Source organism: Perognathus longimembris, chromosome 2 (assembly GCF_023159225.1).
Source record: "Perognathus longimembris pacificus isolate PPM17 chromosome 2, ASM2315922v1, whole genome shotgun sequence".
Classification (NCBI taxonomy): Eukaryota; Metazoa; Chordata; class Mammalia; order Rodentia; family Heteromyidae; genus Perognathus; species Perognathus longimembris.
The window spans coordinates 46,614,505-46,630,905 of NC_063162.1; the positions used below are offsets into that span (position 1 = coordinate 46,614,505).

Here is a 16,401-nt window from a genome sequence, read left to right on the forward strand (position 1 = left end):
TATATTTAAGCTTGAAAAGAATACTCAGGAATACACCAAAAGTAGAGCATTCTTGATTGGCTTCTATTGAGAAGAGCTTCTGGAGTTATGGAGTTCTCAGGTATACAGTTTTATGATCTTTCATATTAGCTACACATGGTCAAAAGCTCAGAGAGGTCTGACATGGAGACCACAGGAAAAGACCAGATCTCCTGGTCATAGATAATCCATTTTGAGAATGGAAATGTTTGAGTTATCTTCCTGTCCTTAGACATATGTTATGCCAACATGCTAAAGAATGCCTGCCCCAGCCTCATCAAGACCCTTTCCCTTCTCCAATTTTGCCTGGGGATCAGATATTTTATAAAAACCCTTAATCCATCTGCTTTACATTGTAAGTAGTCAGGCCCTCACTGGGTCCTGCTGACCACTCCCACCTCTGGTAAGCTCAGTGGATAACAACATTGTTTTGACCTGATCAGAGTAAAAAAAGTTTCTGTTCCTGTCCCTCTTATACCAACCCAGACTCCAAGGAATTCCTGATCCTCTCCCAGACCTACTAAGGTAAAGCTACCACCCATCCCTGAAGATGAGAGTAACACCAAGCTGACTGCTCTCCTCTGTGCCCCTCTCCACCTGGTTCCTTTTGTCACCTCCAAGTCCTCCAATTTTTTCGTTTCTGCCCTGTATGGATGGCTGCCCTTCCTTCTGCTTTTTGTGTGCCCTCTAGTAACTTCTCTAATAACTTTTTCTTATTGCTCAGACTCTGCCTCCTAAGACTTCTTTCCATAGACACATATGTGCATTCACAACCAAGGTACAGTTACTGCTGCCTTTTCCAGGACTGGATGACATCACAGCTTTCCACACCTAAAATCAAATGCCTCAGCGTGGCATTGATGCCACAGAAATTATGCCCTTGAACTCTTAAAAAGGCTGGAATTTTAGGTCTGCCCAGGATAACAGCCCCCTCCCCTTCTTATCTCTTCCTCTCCTGGAAAGACAGTTGGGTAGCCTTTCCAGAAATCACCCGAGGGAAGCCAATAATCCCCTCTGTTAATCACCTGGCTGGGATTCAGCAAAGAACCCCAGCCTCTGAGATGGTGCCCCTCATCTACCCTATCATGCCCTCATTGGCCCCAAATACGCCTCCTCCCAACACTAAGAGGCTCCCTAGGCTCTGAGGTCATTTCCATATCTGCTGTGGCCACACCTCCTCCTTGCCCTCCCCTATATAGTCTCTACTGGGCTCCAAGCTTTCACTCTCTGCTTGCCTCCGTCATCTGCAGGCCAGTAGGTTGGCCTTTCTCCTAAATCTTTCTGAAAAGTGCAGGGTGTTTTAATTTAAATGGATAATGAAAAGGATTCTTGGAGGGGGAAAACTTTAGATGAAATTCTCCAAAAAAAAAAAAAAAAAAAAAAAGAAGTGAGGCAAAGAACAAGAGGAGAAAGCAGAGATAAAAGGCTTAAAAGTTGGAGTGGACAAAATGGCAAAGATTGCCAAGACTCATGAAGATATTGAAGCACAGATTTGAGAAATTCAAGGCAAAAGGGCAGCTCTGGATGAAACAAGGAGTGGGCCTTGATTCCACAGGTTATTATGACCAGGAGATTTATGGTGGAAGTGATAGCCGATTTGCTGGATATGTGACATCAATTGCTGCAACTGAACTTGAAGATGATGCCGATGACTATTCATCTACAAGATTGCTTGGTCAGAAGAAGCCTGGATATCATGGCCCTGTGGCATTGCTTATGGACATACCACAGTCAACAAGGACAGTATGATCCGTTTGCTGAGCACCAACCTCCCAAGATTACCAACCGGGAAGATGAAATTAAAAAGCATAGATGGACTATCATAATTTCTCGATCCTTTTGCAGATGGTGGGAAGACCCCTGATCCTACAGTGAATGCTAGAACTTATGTGGACATAATGTGAGAACATCATTTAACTAAAGAAAAGAGAAATTAAGCAGCAGCTAGCAGAAAAAGCTAAAGCTCGAGACCTAAGAGTTGTCAAGGGAGCAGCAGCACCCAGCCTCTCTCAAAATGAAAACAGCATTGGGCAAACACCTCATCAGACTCCTGGCGTCTCTCCTGAAAAGCTGTCAAGGTGGGATCAGGCAGAGACCCCTGGACATACCCCTTCCTTATGATGGGATGAGACACCAGGTCACATAAAAGGAAGCTCTCTGATGATGAATTAGATGCTATGTTTCCAAAAGGATATAAGTTACTACCCCCTCCAGCTGGTTCAGTTCCTATATGAACTCCAGCTTGGAAGCTGACTGCAACTTCCAACACCTTTAGGTGTTATGACTGGTTTCCATATGCAAACTGAAGATAGAACCATGAAAAGTATGAGTGGCCAGCCATCTGGAAATCTTCCACTTTTAAGACCCAATGACATTACTTTGGTTATCTATTGGTTGATGTGGATAAAACAACACAGTCCAGAAGAGCAAGAAGATAGATAAGGATGTTGCTGTTAAAAGTTAAGAATGAAACACCTCCAGGGAGAAAGGCTGCATTGTGTCAGATTACTGATAAAGCTCGTGCATTTGGAGCTGGACCACTGTTGAATCTGATTCTTCCTCTGATGTCTCCTACACTTGAGGATCAAGAGCATCATTTTTGTGAAAGTTAGATAGATTATACAAACTTGATGACTTAGTATGACTATATGCATAAAAGATTCTCGTGGGCTGGGGATATGGCCTAGTGGCAAGAGTGCCTGCCTCATATGCATGAGGCCCTGGGTTCGATTCCCCAGCACCACATATACAGAAAATGGCCAGAGGTGGCGCTGTGGCTCAAGTGGCAGAGTGCTAGCCTTGAGCAAAAAGAAGCCAGGGACAGTGCTCAGGCCCTGAGTCCAAGCCCCAGGACTGGCAAAAAAAAAAAAAAGATTCTCGTGGTCATTGAACCACTGTTGACTGATGAGGACTACTATGCTAGAGGGGAAGGCCAAGAGATTATTAAGATTGTATAGCAGATAACTCTTATTGGCTGTGCCATTTTGCCATATCTCAAGAAGTTTAGTTGAAATCATTGGACATGGTCTTGTGGATGAGCAACAAAAAGTTAGGACAATCAGTGCTTTGGTTGTTGCTGCCTTGGCTGAAGCAGCAACTCCTTATGGTATCGAGTTTTGTGATTATGTACTCAAACCTCTATGGAAAGGTACCCATAAACACAAAGGGCTTAGCTGCTTTCTTAAAGGCTATTGGCTATCTTACTCCTCTCATGGATGCAGAATATGCCAGTGATTAGACTAGAGGAGTAATGTTTATTCTTATTTGAGAATTCCAATCTCCTGATGAAGAAATGAAGAAAATTGTACTGGTGGTAGAACAGTGTTGTGGGACAGATGGTGTAGAAGCAAATTACATAAAAACAGATTTTTCCTCCTTTCTTGAAATTACTTCTGGCAGTACAGAATGGCTTTAGACAGAAGAAATTACTGACAATTGGTTGATAATACTGTGGAATTGGCAAATAAAGTAGGTGCAGCAGAAATTATATCCAGGATTGTGGATGATCTGAAAGATGAAGCTGAGCAGTACCAGAGAATGGTGATGGAAACAACTGAGAAAATTATTGGCAACTTGGGAGCAGCAGATATTGATCATAAACTTGAACAACTGATTGATGGTATTCTTCATGCTTTCCAAAAACAGACTACAGAAGACTCAGTAATGTTGAATGGCTTTGGCACAATGGTCAATGCTCTTAGCAAACAAGTAAAACCATGCTTGCCTCTGATATGTGGTACAGTATTGTGTCGTTTGAATAACAAATCAGCAAAAGTTAGGCAACAGGCAGCTGATTTGATTTCTCGAATTGCTGTTGTCATGAAGACTTACCAAGAGGAAAGACTGATGGGGCACTTGGGTGTGACGTTATGTGAATATTTGGGTGAAGAGTACCCTGAAGTATTGGGCAGCATTCTTAAGAGCACACTGAAGGCCATTGTAAATGTAATAGGTATGCAGAAGATGACCCCACCAATTAAAGACCTACTGCCTAGACTCACCCCTATCTTAAAGAACAGGTATGAAAAAGTACAAGAGAATTGTATTGATCTTGTCGGACATATTGCTGACAGGGGAGCTGAATACGTGTCTGCAAGGGAGTGGTTGAGAATTTGCTCAGAGCTTTTAGAGCTCTTAAAAGCTCACCAAAAGAAAAGCCATTTGTAGAGCCACAGTCAACACATTTGGTTATATTGCAAGGCCATTGGCCCTCACAATGTATTGACACTTTAAACTTTAAAGTTCAGGAAAGGCAAAAGAGTTTGTACCACTGTAGCAATAGCTATTGTTGCTGAAACATGTTCACCCTTTGCAATACTCCCTGCCTTAATGAATGCAGAGTTCCTGAACTGAATGTTCAAAATGGAGTATTAAAAATCACTCTTGTTCTTGTTTGAGTATATTGGTGGAATGGGGAAAGACTACGTTTATGCTGTAACACCATTCCTGGAAGATGTATTTTAGCTGTAACTCATTTTTAATTTTTATTGTCAAACTGATGTACAGAGAGGTTACAGTTTCATACATTAGGCATTGGATACATTCCTTGTACTGTTACCTCCTCCTTCATTCTTCCCCTCCCCTCCCTCCCTTTCCCTTTCCCCCCATGTGTTGTTCAGTTCATTTATACCACACAGTTTTGCAAGTATTGCTTTTGTAGTCATTTCTCTTTTTTACCCTGTGTCTCTCAATTTTGGTATTCCCTTTCAGTTTCCTAGTTCTAATGCCAGTATACACGGTTTCCAAAGTACTCAGATAAGATAGAGATAGTGCAGATACACCACAGGAAGGGGATACAAGAAGATCAATAATAGAAGCTACGGTTACACATAGCACGTTGAAAAGTAGTTACAACAGTGATATAACAATCGTTTCCATAACATGGGAGTTCATTTCACTTAGCATCATCTTATGTGTTCATCTGGAAGATGTTTTAATGGATAAGGACCTGGTACACAGACAGCAAGTGCAGTGGTATAACATGTCACTTGGGATTTATAGATTTGGTTGTGAAGATTCTCTGAATCACTTGAACTACGTATGGCTCACAATGTGTTTGAGACATCTCCCCATGTAATCCTGGCAGTTATGGGAGCCCTGGAGGGTCTGAGAGTTGCGATTGGACCATGTAGAATGTTGCAGTATTGTCTACAGGATCTTTCATCCAGCTCAGAAAGTCAAGAGATGTGTATTGGAAAATTTACAACTCCATTTACATTGGTTCACAGGACACTCTCATAGCATATTACCCAAGAATCTACAATGATGAAAACACCTATATTCATTATGCTTTCTCTCGTAACTTTTGTGTTTAATACACAGCTGTTTCACACCTTAAACTTGCAGCTTGGTGATGTAAACTTTTAAACACTGCAGATCAGTATAGAGCTGGTCATAGAGGAAGAACTAGAAATCCAGTAGCATGATTTTTTAAATGACCTGTCTTGATTTGATGTTAAATAGTAAATACCAGTATGACCAAGAATACAGTGATTACAAATACTACACTAGAGGGATTTCATTTTAATTCATCTTTATGAAGATTCAGAACTTATTCCTAGGTTTAAAGGGAATGTTTGAGAACTGAACAATTGTGTTCAAAATGCTAAAAAAATGCTTAAGAAATGTTGATGACAGGGATCCCAAGGGGGATTCCCTTGAGGAAAGGGAGCTGATGGAGATCACAGTCAGGAACTCACCCTACAGAACAGAGGACTCTGTGGAAGACAGCAGAGAGGAAGATCATCCTCTGGCCATCAAACCACCCCAGCAAGTGCCTTGGCAAAAAAAAAGCCCACCACAGAAAAGTCGTAGCCACTCTGTGGAAGGAGGAAGCCTGCTTGAGTGGAAAAAGAGAATATGAATGTCAGAAGCAACATAAGAGCAGGACCAAGCTTGCTGGGAATGGGAAAGCCAGAAAAGGAGAAAGTAGTGAGAGAAAATTCCAAGAGGAACCTCCTGGAGCAGTTAGAAAGGACAATAGAGTGGGAGCACAAGATTAGAGACACAGAGGAGCTGCAGGAACAGAAAGAGTGGGAGCTATGGGGGGGAGCAAGAGGCCTGCATATCGGCCCACCCCACGATGAGGGAGACTATAGTGACAAGGGCAAGGCCACTCACTGGAGTTGGCCTATGTGGCCAGCAAGGGAGGGCTGTGAACTAGGAGACAGGCAGAAGCCAGCAAAAGGGAAAATGGTGGAAAAGAAATCTGCAGTCTGAGCTGCAGACATCAGTGACAGTGGAAAACCAGCTCTGCCAAGTCCTCAGTGGAGTCAGGTTCCAAGGAGGAGGAAGAGACCTGAAACAACTTGGGGGAGGCCTCAGAGCAGTCTGAAGATAAAGTAAATGATGAAGTGAGTGAGGGTGAAGAGCCAGAAAATGAAAACCACATCTTGGTTGTTTCAGAGTCTCAATTTGACTGAGATTCTAGGGATAGGGAAGAAGGGGAAGAAGTGGGAGAGAGGAACCCGCAGAGCAGTGCCCCCACTAAAAGGGTCTGCCTTCCTGATTTCCTAGTCCTGTCACCTATTGAACCCAAGCAGGAGCTGCCCAAATACTTCCTGGCCCTGAAGGGCTGCTGGAGCATAGAGGAGTTCCCATGGCTGAATAGGATTGAAGAAGGCACCTACAGGATCCTCTACAGAGCCAAAGAAAAAACTGATGCAATTGTGGCCCGGAAATGGTTGAAAATGGAAAAGAGAAAGGAGGGTTCCCACATCCCTGAGAAATCAACACCCTCCTGAAGGCCCAGCACCTCAACATGGTCACCATCCAAGAGATCGTCATGGGCAGCAACATGGACAAGATCTACATAGTGATGAACTACATGGAGCCTGGCATGAAGAACCTCGTGGAAACCATGAAGCAGCCCTTTCTGCCAGAAGTGAAGATGCAGATGATTTCACCGCTGCAGAGGGTGAATCACCTGCATGACAACTGGATTTTGCTTCGGGACCTCAAGATGTCCAACCTCCTGATGAGCCACAATGGCATCCTTAAGGTTGGTGACTCTGGAAGTGGCGCTATAGCTCAAGTGGTAGAGTGCTAGCCTTGAGCTGAGGAGTTCAGGGACAGCGCCCAGGTGCAGAGTTCAAGCCTCATGACCAGCAAAAAAAAAGGCAAGATTGGCAAGTCTGGGCTGACTTTTGAGAGTACAAGTTGCCCCTGAAGGCCTACACCCCTGTCATTGTGACCCTCTGGTACTGAGCCCCCGAGCTGCTGCTTGGCATCAAGGAGTACTCCACAGGTGTGGATATGGGGGGGTCAGTGGGCTGCATCTTCAGGGAGATGCTGACTCAGAAGCCCCTGTTCTCTGAGAAGTCAGAGACTGATCAGAGCAACAAGATTTGTAAGGACCTGGGGACTCCCAAGTGAGAAAACCTGGCCTACCTAAAACGAGCTCCCAGGTTTCAACACCCTTACAACAACCTCCAGAAGTGCTTTGGGACCTTGCTCTCAGACCAGGGTTAAATCTCATGAACAAGTTCCTGACCTACTTCCCAGGAAGACAGATTAATGCAAAAGATAACCTCAAGCACAAGTATTTGAGACCACCCTCGCTCTCTACCCTTCCATGTTCCCCATGTGGCCTGCCAAGAGTGAGCAGCAGAGTGTGAAGCGTGGCACCAGTGCCCACAGCCCCGCAGGGGTGGTCTATGCTGCAGCCAGCTGGGTGAGGACGACCTGATGGAGATGAGCTTCCACCTCACCCACACAAACCAGGGGGCCTCTGCCACAGGCCCGGGCTTCAGCCTCAAGTTGGAGCAATCCAGCCTCACTCAGATGCAGCTCCTTGAGCCCAGGACACGACTCAGAACGCTTCCTCTAAACATTTCCACATTTTTAATATTTTGATTTGTATATTTGTAAAAATAAATGAAATAAATAACTCCTGCCTGAACCACGTGGTGGTTTACTTTTGGCAAACCTTAAATCAAGGGAACCCAACAACCCAACTCAGGTTTCAGGTTCTCTATATATACACTCAGGAAACTAAGGAGGAGAGTACAGGTTGCCCCTGAAGGCCTACACCCTAGTCAGGAAACTAGCCATTATCAACCTTCCTACATAAAAGCAGGATTGCATCGTCATTTAATCAGTCCCCACCCCCTCCCTGGCCCTATTTTTAGTCAAGCTCCTGTTGCCACCATTGGAATAGCTAAGAACATCAAGTTGCCTGTTTTTGTGTGTGTGTGTGTGTGTTTGGTTTTTTTGCCAGTCCTGGGGCTTGGACTCAGGGCCTGAGCACTGTCCCTGGCTTCCTTTTGCTTAAGGCTAACACTCTGCCACTTGGGCCACAGCGCCCCTTCTGGCCGTTTTCTGTATATGTGGTGCTGGGGAACTGAACCCAGGGCTTCATGTATATGAGGCAAGCACTCTTGCCACTAGGCCATATCCCCAGCCCCGCACTCTACCTCTTGAACCACAGTGCCACTTCCGGCTTTTTCTGTTTATGTGGTGCTGAGGAATTGAAGCCAGGGCTTCCTGCATGCTAGGCAAGCACTCTACCACTAAGCCATATTCCCAGTCCCAAGTTATTCATTTTAAAGTAGAACAGAAGTTCTCATTCTATACTATACTTTCAACACAGGGCCCACCTTGAGCTCTCCCTTGTCTATGTCATCACCATTCCCCTGACTCTCAAGGGACCTTTGATTCCATCCAATGTTGGGGAGTCCTCAACATCCTCCCAAGAGGGCACATGGGCAGTTTCTGAAGTTTGTAGGTAACAGTCCTCCTTAATTGGATTGCCATCGTACACTTCCTGACATTAGCCATGGCTCCAGGTTCAGCTGTCCCATCACCTGCAGTTGTCCATACTCAGTGTCCCAGAGATGATAGACCAGCGTCTCAGGACAAAATTGGTGCTCTTTCCCATGGATCTCCATTTGCACTTCCTGTAACAATTCACTACCTGAAGCAGCTGAGCACAAGACATCTCACAATTGTTGCTTATTTCAATTTCTTGTTTCTGTCATTGCTGTGCCAAGTTTTAGAACTATTTCCCCAGTCTCCACTGCTTCTCATGGTTATGCCAAAAGGCTTCTGAACCTGTACCTAGCTGTATTCAACCCACACAATGCTTCATCTATTCCACCCCAGTAACCTTCCAGAAGCATAGTGCTCCACTCATTTTCATGATTATGTATTTCCCTACATAAACCTAAACTGTATGATTGTAAGGTTGAAAAAACACAAAACTAGGCTTCAACAGAAATAGGAGGTAGGATTCTAGGATTGCAAACACCTAAAGAATAGATTTCAGGCTAGCCTCTGACCCAATTTGTCACAGGCTCTCCTTACAGCTTGTTCCACAGGGAACAGGCAGACAGCTTCACTACTCTCTAGAGCAGAGGAACCAGAATGAACATGAAACCACTGCCACAATTTCCTTCACACCAGTATCTAGTGCCAGACACTAGAATAATTCTGTAAGCAAACACCATCTCCACACCTGTTCAACAGATAATAGCCTCCAGGGTATTTGAATGGGAAGAACTCAATTACATCTAGCATAAGAAATACAGGAAGTTTGTTTTCTCTCTTCCAGTATATTAAGAATATTTCAATAATATCTAACATGATTCTGGGTAGTTAGCACCAATGAACTCTTCAAAAAGGACAGCAAGATACAGCATCTACAGGAATGAGCTTCAGTTGCAGGCTCAAGAAAATAGTCCTAAAAGGAAGTCTGCAATAAGTGAACAAGAACTGTTGGAACTTTCCATCCTAATGTTTGAGCCACCTTCCCTTTTCAGCTGCTCCAAGCCTCTCAGAATGGAGATACCCTATGATGAGGACTATTGATTGAGCCACCTATTGCAATGGAAATTGTTTTTCCTCCTAGAGAATGATAGCCAGCAGGCCCAGAGAGAGACAGGCACAGAATTATCAATGCCAACCAGAAACCATCCCCACTGCCAAACAGGAGAAGCCCAGAAGGTACTCATTCACCACTTGTCAAAAACCCAGTTTTGTTTTACTGCAGTTTTCCAATTCTTTTCACTCAGGAGTCAGTGTCCTGAAAAAAAATCCACTAGCATTTTGTAGTTGTATAGGTTTAAGAACTACCAAGAAAGATCATGCAGACAGTGCAAGAAAAAAGGTCTTGAAGCCCAAGCCTGTCCAGATGACCTGAGCTATAGCAACATTTTTATGGTCTTGGCTTTTATGGTGTTGAAATTTGAACAAGGCCTCATGCGTCCTAGGCCAGTGCTCTACCACTAGAACCACATCTCCAGCCAATCCCTCAGCTTTTGGATTCCCCATAGTACACGTGAGAACAGGCTTCTTAGAAGCCTACACTGGAGTGCCAGACAACTTCCAGGCCAGGTCGTTTTTCAGGCTGGAAAAGTTGGTTACAGACCCAACTCAGTCTTCAGATTTTATAATGTAGCTTAAGTCATGGAAGACTGGAAATTGAAGACAAGAAGCTCGATGCTGATCACAGTGAGTGAGAAGGTTGCTCCCGTTGGATTGCTAGCTAGAGCTGCTGAAGTCTATCAAGGCCAGCAGCACAAGAGCAAGCTCATAAAGCTAAAGAGCCTCTAAATGTGAATCCTATAGACTTCCAAATCTTAGGACTGCACCATCACACAGAGAATCTTGTCATCCTCACTCTTATTTTCCTTTGGACATGTGTGCACATCCAGGTTCATGGGCCAGAGACATTCCCATGGCTCCTGATTTGCGGGTGGGGGTGGGGGCTGCCAAAATACCAGGGCATTTTGAGCAGAATCTGACTTTACCCCTACTAAGTTTGAAAGTTAGCTATAATTCCTGAGAGATGGGACTTCCAGAAACCAAAAGCTTCAAAAACAGAATATTCTGTATTGCTTATGTTTGAAGTTTCTAGAATAGTCTTCATGTTAAAAGGAATGTTTGCCTTATTAACACTAAAAATCAACTCAAGACTCAAGACAGAAAAGAACCTGGATTTATTCCTATTGTCTATAGGTCCTATCAGAAACAGATTTTTCAGCAGTATAAAAGATGCCTTATACAAGGAGTATCTACAAAGTGAGAAAAGAACACCAATATTTGAAGGGTATTGAGTTCAGAACAGCAAGGAAGGCCATGCCAAGGACTTGTACAATGGCAAGCACATTATATACACTAGTCTGCCCATTAGAATTACAGGTTCCAAGTGGTCATCTCTCACCTATCAAGGGAGAAGTCTGCAATCCAGTGGAGATAGAGGTACAGTGGAAATTGCAATGCTACAACTTCAGTGAGGAGCTGTACTTAGTGAGCTTGAACTTGAGAGTTGTAGTACTTATTGAGCATTAACTGATCTGTGATCCAGCAAGCTCAGGGGTAGCTAATCCTCAGACCACTGAAGTACACAGGACAGGAGCCCAAGGTCAGATATGCACACCAAGGACATGCTAAGATAATAGAAACCATTGCCCAGATATTCATAGCAATATTGGCCAGGGAAGACAAGAGACAGGAAGACTTCCATACATAAGCATGAACAACAAAGCATACAGAGATGAATGGCAGGATGGAATAGGGAACCAATACTGTTAAGATAAGCATCATTTCTGAAGGCTTTTTTCCAAACACTTCCATTGGAGGTGACTGGCTTTAGTAGAGAGTGCAACCCAGATCTCTCTGCCTAGTCCCATACCCCTTTCACAGGCATTTGTCAAGAGAACTTCCTAAAAACACCTAAAAATAAGGACAATAAGATTAGAACCTAGGGGGGCTGGGGATATAGCCTAGTGGCAAGAGTGCCTGCCTCGGATACACGAGGCCCTAGGTTCGATTCCCCAGCACCACATATGCAGAAAACGGCCAGAAGCGGCGCTGTGGCTCAAGTGGCAGAGTGCTAGCCTTGAGCGGGAAGAAGCCAGGGACAGTGCTCAGGCCCTGAGACCAAGGCCCAGGACTGGCCAAAAAAAAAAAAAAAAAAAGATTAGAACCTAGGAATGTCTCACAGAGCAGGTAAGGCTGAGCCCCAAAGAAAACTGGAGTAAAACCATTAGTTATGCATGGTACAGATTCCAAGACAGATGCTCTCAGCACTTCCTTTCTTAATAAAGGAAAGCTGTGGACTGATCTAAGCTCTCCTTTCTCATGCTTAGGCTGACTCCTCCCCACAAATGCTTAGAATAGATACAATCCTGAAGATCTGGTCCAATCTGGCCTGGATCCTTTTCACCTCATAAGTGTCCCACTGTCCCTATTATTAAAAAAGAAGGCAGGCAGACAGAACCCATCCTATGTGAGCACCAAAGCAATGAGAGCCTAGATTTAAACCTTGTGTCCTTTTCCCTCAGGACCTCCAGGTAGGATACACTAACTGGCTGTGTCCCCTTTCAGGTGCCTGGCAGCTCCTCCAACCTCAATAGGAGGCAAATCATCTCAGAGGGACAGGGAGAAGAGTCAGGGCCAGATGCTTCTTTACCCATCAGCTTCTTGAATTGAACAAAGACTTTGAGGATCACTCAGAGCTTAGGCTCAATTTTGAAACTTTGACCCCACCAGTAAGGCAAAGGAAACATTCTAGGAAGGGAGCTATAAGTCAGTACAGGACAGCTGCACAGGTTTATGCACTTTACAATGGGCCTTTGAGTCTATATTACTAACTCTTGGATTGCTTCTCTTTACTGGGACTTACCAAAGGCAGGGCAAAGTCTTAGCTCAGCAAGTCAGTACTTTCCTCACTAAACTCTTGAGTCCAGGATTTGACCTGGTTCTAGCCCTGAATATTCTTGGCACAGTTGCCAAGCTCCTGCCACTAGGATCAGGACTAAAGAAACTGGAAGATAAAAGACAAAGCCTCCAGATAAGGCACTGCTTGGACCAAGTACAAGAGGGTGGCTCTCTTGCCCAAGCTAGAGGTAGCTTGACACAGCAAAGGAGAAAAGACCAAGCGAGTTCAACTTCTGCTTCTCCCTAGATAGATCAGGGCATAGCTTGCTTCATATCTGCAGGAACAGACACCTCTGGGTGAGGATTTTTCAGGAAGACAATGTAGTCAGAAAGCCTTGAGCTAAAAGAAATAACAGGTGAGAAGTTCCCATATATTCATTGACAAGGAGTCTCCTCTCCCAACTTCGCCATCCTTGTTAACACCCACTCCCAAGGCTGTACACACTCCATCCTGGCCTCCTGTAGTTCCCTGCCTGGTAGCCAAAGGAAGCTCTTCCCAAGAAATCATTTGACACATTTCCAGGATGCTCTTGACGCCAAACATCCCTCTCTACTTCTGTTCCCTGGCAATGAAGAGTGCTTCAAGGGCTGAGGTCTGGCCCTCCTCATAGACATTACTGGATAGGTGCAAAGCTCTCCAGGAGAAATGATCTCAAACCAAAGTGAAGCAGATCCTTGAAGATAGTTAACTACATCAGCTGGCTGGGGTTAAGCATTTGAGATAGGCCAAGGGGTTTGAGGCTATAAGCCAATACTAAATGAGGCCAGAAAAACCATTCAAATACAGTATCTAAAGGCAATACAAGGAATTGATACTACTAAAAACAAGTGCCTTTCATTGAAATCAGGATTGACCACAGATAAAAGAACCCCAGGATATTCTAAATCAGAGAGACTGAAGAGAGCACAAAGACCCACACCCCAGGCCAGCTGGCTGGCGCTGTTATGCACATTACTGGGAAGGAAGACCTGAAATTGGGAGGCAGGTGACTGACATCAGCAGGCTCCTGGAGAGTGGGAGACCAGGCTCTTTGGAGATAGCACCCTTCCAGAGAACCGAGTCCCTGCTGTCAGTATTGTAATATGGAGGTCAGATCTGGCCAGTGCCATCATTGGCTGTTGAGGGGTATCAGATTGACTCCATCTAAGATTAAAGAGAGCAGAAGCCGACTCCATCTTCACTAAGATCTCCCCTGCCCTATCCAGGGAAGTTCCCCTTCGCTGTGATATTATGTAAGCTGCTTGACCACCAGAGTTGTGGAACTTTCAAGGTTAAACCTGTGTCCTCCCATGAGTAGGAATATCTGCCTGCATCATGAGAGCCCCGCCAAATCCGTGCGCCAATTCTAACTAAAATGATGTTCACATAGTTGCTATAAGGTAGACTAACTCCACTGGCCACCTGCAAGTGGCCTGGCATGCCCTGTAAGTGTTGTAACCTCATTGGCCACCTGCATGTGGCAGGCTTGACCATGTGGTATTTGCCTTTATAACCCGACCTCAAGCATGGCCCTGGGCGTGCAGTCCTAGCTCCCGGGTCTGGGCTATGGTGCTAGCCAGCCACCCTGCTTTTTACCATCACAGTTTTAGCTCCCAAGTCTGCGCCGTGATCCTGGCCAGTCAGTCTACTTTACTTCCCCAATAAATCCATCCTTTTATCATCTTTTTGCTGGAGACTGACTGCAGGACTCTTGGAGGGACAGGGGATCCCCACCCCCCTCGAACCCCACTACAAGTACCATACAGGAAGTTGTCCCAGCCTGGTGATGCTACTTCCTAAGGAGACCACCAGCTCCCCAGAGCAGCACAGCCTATCCCACAAACCCCAGGGTGGAAGAGATGCTCAGGAGGGCCAGGCAGCCCACTTGGACTCTCCACCCCCACTGGGAGTAGGCACTTTGCAAACACCCCATGTCATTTACACAGCTGCCTACACTTAGCGTGGTGCTAGCCTTACTCAGCCCACTTGGTAAGTGAGCCTCGCCCATTCTCACTGTCCTTGGCTTCTCATTCCAAAGAAGCCTCAACATGGTCTGCACTTTCAGTCATGTCCACACCACAGTCTGATTGAGGTCCTGCTATAAGAGGGAGGCATCAATATCCTCCACCTGAGCTAGGAAGAGGCCCTTCATGTTCTTCCCGCTCCTTGCTCTGACACACGAGACCACTTGCGCCTTTTCTCCCTAAGCACTCAGCCAGCGTTAGGTCTCACTTCACAAGAGCCAAAAACCTGTCCTGCTACAGTAGAGGCCTCATGACCCAAGCTGGGACCTGTCCTTTCTTGTATCAGGAGATCTGTCATGAGCTCTGGTTAGCTTATTTCGGAGGTCCAGCTTGGGTACATTCCTACTCTTGTTCCCCTCCCCATTTGGGGAAGCCTTTAAAGACCTGGGCTCTGGCCCTCTTCCTGTCATTTCTAGGCAGTGGTTCACACACACTAGATAAAGGACAACTCAGGTTGTCTACACTCAAGCCTTGGACTCCCAGGCAGACTCCCAACACCAGAGCTAAATGGCTAAGTTCAGAAGCAAACAAGATTATTTCCTAGCACCTGACAGCCATCTCCCTGATTAGTCAAGGCTCTTGTTTTCCAGCTCTGAAGTCCTTTTCAAAGCCCAGCCCTATAGAACAAACAAAGCCTTGGTTCCAGGCCCAAAGTACACAAGCATGGGCTGGGAGAGGCCTTTTCTGGGGTCCACCCTTTGACAATGCCTCAGTGACTGGCATAGCATTCACCTTTCTTGGGAGCTAGACAGAGGGCTCAAGGACCACCCTTCAGTAACCGAGGCCAAAACTCTCTCATCCAACCTCCCAACCTCCAAAGCCCACCATGCAGACCAGGTAGTGTCAGAAAGTCCCATTTCCCCTGTCGGGTCTGCACAGAACCAGTGGTGACAGCCTCTCCTGGGCTCCCTTTCAGCCAACCCAGAGGCCAACATTAGCCTCCCTCCAGATCAGAAGCTGCTCCAATTCCAGCTTCCTTCTCCCTTCTCTTCACACTTAATTAGAAGCCTACTCTACACCTCACATTCTGGAGATATCTTGACCCCACCCCCCCCCCCCCCCACACACACACACCTCACTTTCTCCTTTAGTGGCGGCTTGGCTGAGGACTGCCAGAATCACCCTCCTCCCTGCTTCAGGCCTGTGCCCATAACTCCATGCTTAAGCCAGGCTGAGCATTCCCTAGCACAAGAGGCACAACTGGTCTTCAAGCCCCTTGTCTTCTCCCTGCCTAGAGAAGTTCTTTCTCCTGGAGAGACAGGCCCAGTCCCTGTGGAGGAAACAGGCCCCACTTATCAGCATTCAGATTTTCGTGGTGTCCCTAAAAGCTAGGAGTCCCCTCCAGACCCAGTGGGGTAGGTCTTCTTCCCAGTCCTATCACTTCCCCCAGACCACAGAAAGAAGCCCAAGAGACCCACTGGCACAGATAGAAAAAGATAACTTCAGCTTCTACTGGAGACCTGCTTTAGCTTAGAAAATGACAGGTTGGATAGAGCAAAGCCCCTGACGGGCTGGCAGTAGGCAGCCAAATCGAGGCGCTGCTGGGAGGTTTTTATAGACCTGGTTGGGCTCCTTCCTCTAGATCAGCTGTTCTCAACCCTGCAGCCTGTATTAGAGTCACTTGGTGAGCTTGTTAAAACCCACTAGCTGGGCCCCACCCCCAGAGTCCTGGATTCATTTGGCCTGGACTACAATAGGAGAATTTGTCTCCAGACGTGG

General features: G+C 45.7%; 2 pseudogenes; both read left to right on the top strand.

Annotated features, from left to right (window-relative positions):
* Positions 1 to 1,327: 1,327 nt before the first annotated feature.
* On the top strand, positions 1,328 to 9,366 carry LOC125344150 (annotated as a pseudogene).
* LOC125342184 lies at positions 1,467 to 5,333 on the top strand (annotated as a pseudogene).
* Positions 9,367 to 16,401: the final 7,035 nt, after the last annotated feature.